Here is a 7,511-nt window from a genome sequence, read left to right as displayed (position 1 = left end):
TGTCAAATGAAAAATTATATAGTACCTCAGTGCGTGTGGCCGGCCGACGGGAGTTCAGATCGGCGGCAACACATCAGCCAGGTTTGTTTTCTTCCCTTTTTTAATTCAGCTCGTAGCCGGCCATTGTTTGCTGCTACCCTTTTTGTTTCTTTAATTAAATGCATAGACCTAAAGTGATACTGACCAAATTGAGTACTAATTTTGCAGCACGGTACCCTTGGTTTGGTCATTGGATTCTAGTAGTAGTCCGAACACTACTCCACCTAAAAGATCAAAACCAATCTAGTCTTGGTACTGGTTGTTAGTAATTATGTACAGACTGCTTCGTTTTACCTGCTTTGCAGACGTAGCTCCTGAGGACGTGCTGCACATCGTGGGAGATCTTGAACGGCTACGTTCCAGCCAAGAACGCGCGCACAACATCAAGCTAGAGCAGCAGACACATGCTGAATTCGGATCGTTCGGTGGCATACAGGGAGACCTAATCCTTCTTTCTTTTCTTTGTTACTAGATGACCCGTTGCGCCGATGGCGATCGGCGCAAGGGGCGAGAGTACGGCCTAAATATATTTAGGGGCAGATTGGTACACATGGATCATTCATGATAGAATATGATATTAGGAGCTTATGATAGAATGTTTACAATGCTATTGGGAAGTAAGGTAGAAAGGGGGAGATTCATCTCATAGGCTTTATGCTTGTTGGACCATCGGCGCTGCGATTGTTCATAGTGGCTGGGGTTGAATGTTCTCATTGTTCATAACAGAAATCCCTTCAACATCATCATCCAGGCTCCATTAGTACTTGTGCAGATTGTTCAGCGTTGTTGTCAAATAACTGATGATTGAAGCAGAGGAAAGCAGCAACGATAGAAAATCATACGTAAGATCAATAGATGGATGTGCTGCCGGGTAATAATAACTGGGGTTACATAGGTTATAGTATCACCGGCAGTTGTACAAAAGCAACGTATGGCATCGTCGGCAACCACAGGTAAGGTTCATCTTATCATAGAGGCAAATTAGATCTTCTTAAGACGACAGGCTATGCATGCAAAAGGCATGGGTTGCTGTAGATGGTCCGTCTAGAGGACATGGACGATGAGAGTCAGGCGGTGCTCTGCGGTAACCTTGAAACAAAAGGCGCAGATACAATCCTTCATGGATGTTTGCACGGTGGCGGAACTCCGACCAGTTTCTGGTTATTGTGGCTCTCTTGTCTGTTCCCAGCATGATACGACAACTGGTGTGCAGACTGCTGTTTGCGAGCTTGACCTTGAGTGTGTCATCATCTGGTTTGATGTACTCTTTCAGCTTTTCTTTGGTGTAGTGGACCTGAAAATACTGGCATGCGAGAGGAATTAATTGAGTAGATTGCAGAGTGTCATTTGGCTTTGAGTAAAAAGCTTCAAATGTACAGTTTAAATATAGTTGTTTCTGAATGTATGGCACTCTAGTGAAGGAGAACAAATATAGAGGACCTCTGTAGAGACCAATGTGTACTCATTACAGAATTAGTTCACGAAAAGTAAGTTGACACCAATGGAATACAATTGTATCACTTCACATACAGCAAGAAGAGCAGAAATGAGTAAGCAAATAAACATCCGCTCAAGGAGACCAGATCCAATTAGCTAAACAGCTGTAGCATAGATAGACCGTAGTATTTTCTTTACCTCGCCTATTTCTGGCATCAAAGTCCTCTGCCCTCACCCCCTCTCCAAGCAGCAAGGACACAACCAACATCAGCAAAGGACCTGTGAAAGGCAAGGAAAAAGAGCGATACACCCTGGCCTGAACCAATCCAACATAAGAAATGCAGACAGCTAACCAAGGAAGAACACCTAATTTTGAGTGTGTTTTATTGCTAATCTAGATCAAACATCGGTAAAGCAAAAATCTTAAACATTAAATCAAAGCAATTAATAGAAAGTAAATGCTAAACAGGGGAACCATAGCTTGATGCGGAAATTAGAGATATTAGATTTTAACACTCCACAAGCTGTGGGCATGATCTGAAAATTAGGACTAACATATAATTATGAACACACATATATCACACTTGCAAAGGGAGATAAAGTGCAATTATAATTATGAACACGCACATATAACTACGTGACACATGGCAACCGCAGCAGCAAAGAAAAAACATGGCTGATTGGTTTACAAAATATAGCTTCAACGAAGTCTGCATTTATACATGGATATAACACTACTCAAATGTACAAATCTGGCATCAACAATAGAGCTTCACAAGTAGCCTCAAAGATTTCTTTAGTTTCCATTGCCAGCAATGTAAGCGGTAATATAGTTATGAAGAAATAAATGCTGCATTGTAAAAACAGAGCATCTCAAAAAGAAAAAGAATGAATAGGTGACATCAAACCTACAACAAATATATACCAACTATTGCCGGTTGATTTACTCACTAATCAGCAAAATGTACTTATATTTGAGGTTCTAGATTAAAAAAAAAGCTTGAGAAAAAGCTAATAATACACATGAGAAGTTGAACAAAAAGGATAGAAGGAAGCGATAGAAGTATACCTTAAATCGAATAGCTTAATTGAGTATCTTGGCCAACCCTTTGTACCTCTCATATGTAGTTCTGAGGCAAAGAACGGAGAATAATCATTTGAATTGAGTGCACAACTGTAGACCTGAATGGAAGAGGAATGGTCAAGCATGACATAGTAGAGTAGGATAGTGAAAGCTAGAAATATGTCCTTACAACGATGGAGACGTGCTACCAAAACGTAAGTTGGAGGAGATGAGGAGAATACTACATACCGGCAGCCTTCCCGGTGTCAGTCTTGATCACGGACACTGGCCTGATGTAGCCGCCTCCGGCCACCCGCCAACACCCACGATGGACGACGCGTACCTGATTCCACAAGGAAGACGATCGAGGGCTGTCGCTCACAGCGCCGCTCTTGTCTTGACAGCCGCCGCCACATGTCTAGGGAAACTTTTCTTTCCCTGAACTTGGTGAACCTTTAGCTTGTGTGCCTGAGACACTCTGCAAATGCCACATGGTATGAGAACAATCACGATTATTTAATGTAAAAGGGAGGTCATTGTATTTACTGGTCTGAAAGTGTTGTATATGATAAAATCAAAATAGCTAGAAGCCTAAAAGTGACCCAACAATACTTTCAACAGGTTGCTATTTCTGCAAGCAGTAGTATGCTTTAACCTCATAAATCAAAACATAACATGTTCAGGGCCAAAAATGTTGACCAAAATAAAGCGGTACCAAGCCTATTTAAATTCATGACCGGTGCAGCCTCCTAGCTTAATAAATATATTGTTGTCAACAAAAGGTAGAGCAGTCCCTTTGGAAAGCGCAAAAAGGAATAAAAGCACGGTTAAAATATAGACCATTCATGCCCTCTCTCAACAATTTCTGCATCTCATCATAACTAAAACCTGATTCGCATCTAATCAGAACTAAAAACCAGTTAACACCTCGATCAATGCCAGCATTTAAAATCTAAACACCCTACAATCCTGTAATGCAACAACAAAGAAATCTGAATAGTGGCGAGTACTACTTACGTTTGTTCTCCTTCATTCCCCGGCATGTCCTCTCTTCTGCCTCCCTATCCTACAATACAACAACCAAGAAATAGAGCAACTAATCATAAGCGCGTAGCAATACGACCAGAAAGATTGGGCTCAATTGAACTAATAGTAAGCAGGAGGCACGACGAAGATCAAGAATTTACAGGCATCTTGTGCAAACATGCAACATAGCACCATTGCAGCACTGCCACAAGTATCGACCACTCATTACAATATCATGACAGAATGCTCGTGTGGCCATTCTTATTCCAAGATATGCGACATCCTTCTATGTGGCATATTCTAATGCAAGTATGGACCAAGATATGTTCTAATTACTTGCCAGCACTCCAAGATAATTAGAGAACATGCAAGTATGGACCAGAGAATCGATTATATGTGCAAGCACAAAAGATAAAGTGGATACCCAGCCAATTAGCTAAAACTGTAAAAAAAACAATTAAACACCTGACTATACTTCCACTGAAACTATTGCAGCATAAGTAGTTCTTATCTCTTGGTCTGCACCAATGGACCCAAGGTATCATGCTCTTGTGTTAGAGAATACCATGTTTTCTTTTTTTATTCTTTGTTTATCTTTGCATGTGAAATGCAATTCACCACTTTGTACTCTGACCTGTTTTGCCCATACACCAAAAGCACCAGAAGGCTAAGATAAACAAAAAACAGGAGGCAACAATTAATTAAAAAAACAGAGGATATGCTAATGAATTAGAAGTAAACATTTGGAAATATCCCTAATGGTAAATCTATCACGAGAAGTTTCTTACGATTCTTTGTAGCATTTTTTGGAGAGCATCAAACATGTAATCAAATAATGGGGCAGCAGATCAACACCCCCTGCAGTAAACAAACAGCCACCCCTGCCAGTACTGCAAAAGAAATCAAGTAACTGAGATAAGCACTGAAATAACCATAGAATATTTGAACAATTAGCATGGCGACCATGCTCATTTCGGCAAGTACATCCTACAATCTACCTGTGCACCACAATGGGCAATCGCAAGCCCCAACTCATGCAATCCTACAATCCAGGTCTGCACAAAAAAAACAATCATCATGAACAAAAGGAAATGAAAACATGAAAGCGGCAAGGTCAATAAGCTAAACCAATACAACTATACATTAGCCCACTCGGGCGTATACATCGCTAACAACCATAGCAATATATTTGCAAAGAAGAAACATAATAATAGATCAATAATTCTTTCTTCGTCCTTCATGGCTTTTATGTGTGTGTCCTTCACGGGATTATCTTACAGAAGAGAGGTAAAAATGGCTCTCTTTGCTAGTTCATTTGTTACCATGAGTTTGAGTTCTTCAAAATACCTGTTGCCAAACAATCAGTTAGGAAACTACTCTGCAAGATATGAGTACAAAGAAACCAGACTATCAGATTCAGTTGGCCACTCGGTTCCTGCCAATGCGCTCCATTAGCTACTGAGAAGATCGGTTCAATTGAAGGAAGCTTTCTAGCAGCAACATGGCTAAAACCATACGTGATTGCAAGCACACAGGTTTGCTTAGTACAGATCAATTGAACCGTTCTTCAAATCCCCTGATTAATTTAACCCACACTAAAGAACGACTCTCTTAGGCTTGCCCGTAATGAAACTAAGCTAAACAAAATCCTTTGATTAATCCGAAACAGCCATCAAGCCAGCGCAATCCAAAGTTCCAACAATCAGCAACAAAAGGAGACACGGAGAGAAAGAGGTAGGTGGATTTGAGTCATCACCAAGTCACCATGAACTGGACGAGCTCGCAGTAAGACCGCATGGCATCTGGTCTTGCAACTTGCTCTCACTATGGAATCTAAAGCATTAAAATGTATACTCCCTCCTTCCATCTATATAGGGCCTAATGTGTTTTTCGAGGCTAACTTTGACCAAATATTAGAGCAACAATATATGACATGCAACTTACACAAAGCACGTCGTTAAATTCGTGTGTGAAAGGAGCTTTCAATGATATAATTTTCACATTGTGCATGTCATGTACTATTAATCTTGTCAATAGTCAAACGCGGTCTTAAAAAATGCATTAGGCCCTATATAGATGGAAGGAGGGAGTATATAATATGTTTGTATCTCTAGCATTACTCAATCTGGAATACTCTGCTTAGCTGGACAGAATGCATACCTATCGCAGACAAATACTACAGGATGACAGGTTCCAAGGATTCCTTGTTATTTACCAATGATCTGACATCACCTTCAGGAATCTTTCCCAGCACAAGTTAGTCCTCTTCAATAAAGCAGAAATATATTGCATCGGATATGGAGCATTGCAGCTTAGAAGCATCCCCTACAAAATACAAATCACTGAGAATTAGAAAATGATAAATCTCAAATTTGCAGTCATAATCAAATTAAAGACAACTAAAGTTAATGTCGCCCTATAATCTCTCTTCTTCTCCATGCCAGTGAAAAATCAACATGAAAAGAATAAGAGTGAGAAGAAAATGAAAGACAATGTGCAATACATCATGATTGGCTAAAACATCGGCTAATCTAGCCAGCCAGAGGCTATATTTGATGACCACAGTTGAACAACTAAACTCAGGTCAACAACAATTAGGTAATTAATTAATTCAGTCCTGATTAAGAAAAAGAGATACAAAGATTTATTACGCAAGGGACTATACAATCAGTAAAGCACCCCTGTATCTGTCCATTAATCCAATCTATTCAAGATTGAGATAATGGAAAATACAAAAAATATCAACATCGAGACCATTTCTCCAAGGAAAGAGAAGCTAACAAATAAGTGGAACTGAACCACCACCTCCTGCTCCTTGCCATCAAACCACTGAATCGTTTGTGGCGCAAATAAGCGGAATTAAATCACCACCTCTTTCTTTCATTGCCATCAAACCACATAATTCTTTGTGGTGCAACGCACGATGACTGAAAAAGGAGACCATCACTGCCATGTCGGGAAGCACCCAGATGGGATGGAGTTGATAAGCTACACCGCGACCACATTTCTTGGGTCTGGATCAAGCCTTGGTCTGGATACAACCAATAAGGCAAAAAAGGGGAAGAGCATGAGAGGGGGGAAGATACCTAAGCGACGGGCAGTTGTCGCCGGACCTCAAGGTCAGCAACCGAGAGCACGATGGACTGCGGCTGGAAGCACCTAGTCCATCAATCTCCATAATACTTGCTGCTTCAGGCCACGACAACCACTGAAAAAAAACTTCTTGTCAAATCCAGCAATAAACAACAAAAGAGGCAATTCAAAGGTATATAATGCCTTCGTCCCTGAACAAAGGTCAACTTCAGATTGATGTTAAAAACTTTTGAAACTTTTACCATTAAACACTAATATAAATTTGCTAAACAAAATGATTCTATTTGATTTGTCCTTTTATGGTTATTTCACTTGGTTTGGTCTACATGACAAACGAACAATTAATACCAATGGCACTTCAGACAAATCATTGGTTGAGAAAAATCATGAGTACAGGAAAACGTTAACACACACAATGGAGCGCCTGTATTGCTGTAGTGTATGGTTGGAATATAAAGGTCATGGTAAGAAGGAACTGGGATATATACCTGGTTGCTTTAGCAAGACGCACCTGCTACCACCCTCCGATGTGCCTCCCTCTCCCTGTACAAAATTCTTCAGATTTGCACCTCACCTTTTGCATCAGTATGAAAGAAGAGGAGAGAAGGAGTTAGCGTACCTTCAGAAGGGCCCATGACGCTGCAGCGCCACAACAAGGAAGTGGGGGACCTTGCGCCATAGTCAAATCTCCCCTAAAGCTGAAGCGGCCCACGTCCGATGCATAGGCCAGCATCTTGCTGTTTTCCTCGTCCAGCCGACGACAATGCAGAGGCGTCCCCGGTGGCCTGTGGCGGCGTCTGTCCCCCGCTCCAATCGAGAATCTGGGAGGATATGAGGAGAGATGGTAGCATCC

At 41.0% G+C, this 7,511-nt stretch overlaps 1 long non-coding RNA gene across 4 annotated transcripts; it reads right to left on the bottom strand.

Moving 5' to 3' along the window:
* Positions 1-590: 590 nt before the first annotated feature.
* On the bottom strand, positions 591-7,505 carry LOC125530130. Of its 4 annotated transcripts, none has more exons than XR_007292837.1 (11): positions 7,278-7,505; positions 7,147-7,201; positions 6,652-6,773; positions 5,726-5,890; positions 4,564-4,620; positions 4,354-4,455; positions 3,557-3,605; positions 2,789-3,017; positions 2,546-2,658; positions 1,675-1,792; positions 591-1,342 (listed from the first exon to the last, which is right to left on the bottom strand). It is a non-coding gene; the product is annotated as an uncharacterized LOC125530130 (long non-coding RNA). The 4 variants fall into 4 exon arrangements; XR_007292836.1 differs by having other exon boundaries at positions 1,675-1,755; XR_007292838.1 differs by lacking the exon at positions 4,354-4,455 and having other exon boundaries at positions 1,675-1,755.
* Between the last annotated feature and the right edge of the window lie 6 nt (positions 7,506-7,511).

This window comes from Triticum urartu, unplaced genomic scaffold (genome assembly GCF_003073215.2).
Source record: "Triticum urartu cultivar G1812 unplaced genomic scaffold, Tu2.1 TuUngrouped_contig_6094, whole genome shotgun sequence".
Classification (NCBI taxonomy): domain Eukaryota; kingdom Viridiplantae; phylum Streptophyta; class Magnoliopsida; order Poales; family Poaceae; genus Triticum; species Triticum urartu.
The sequence above is the reverse complement of the archived record's forward strand: the minus strand, read 5'-3'. Positions and strand labels throughout refer to the sequence as shown.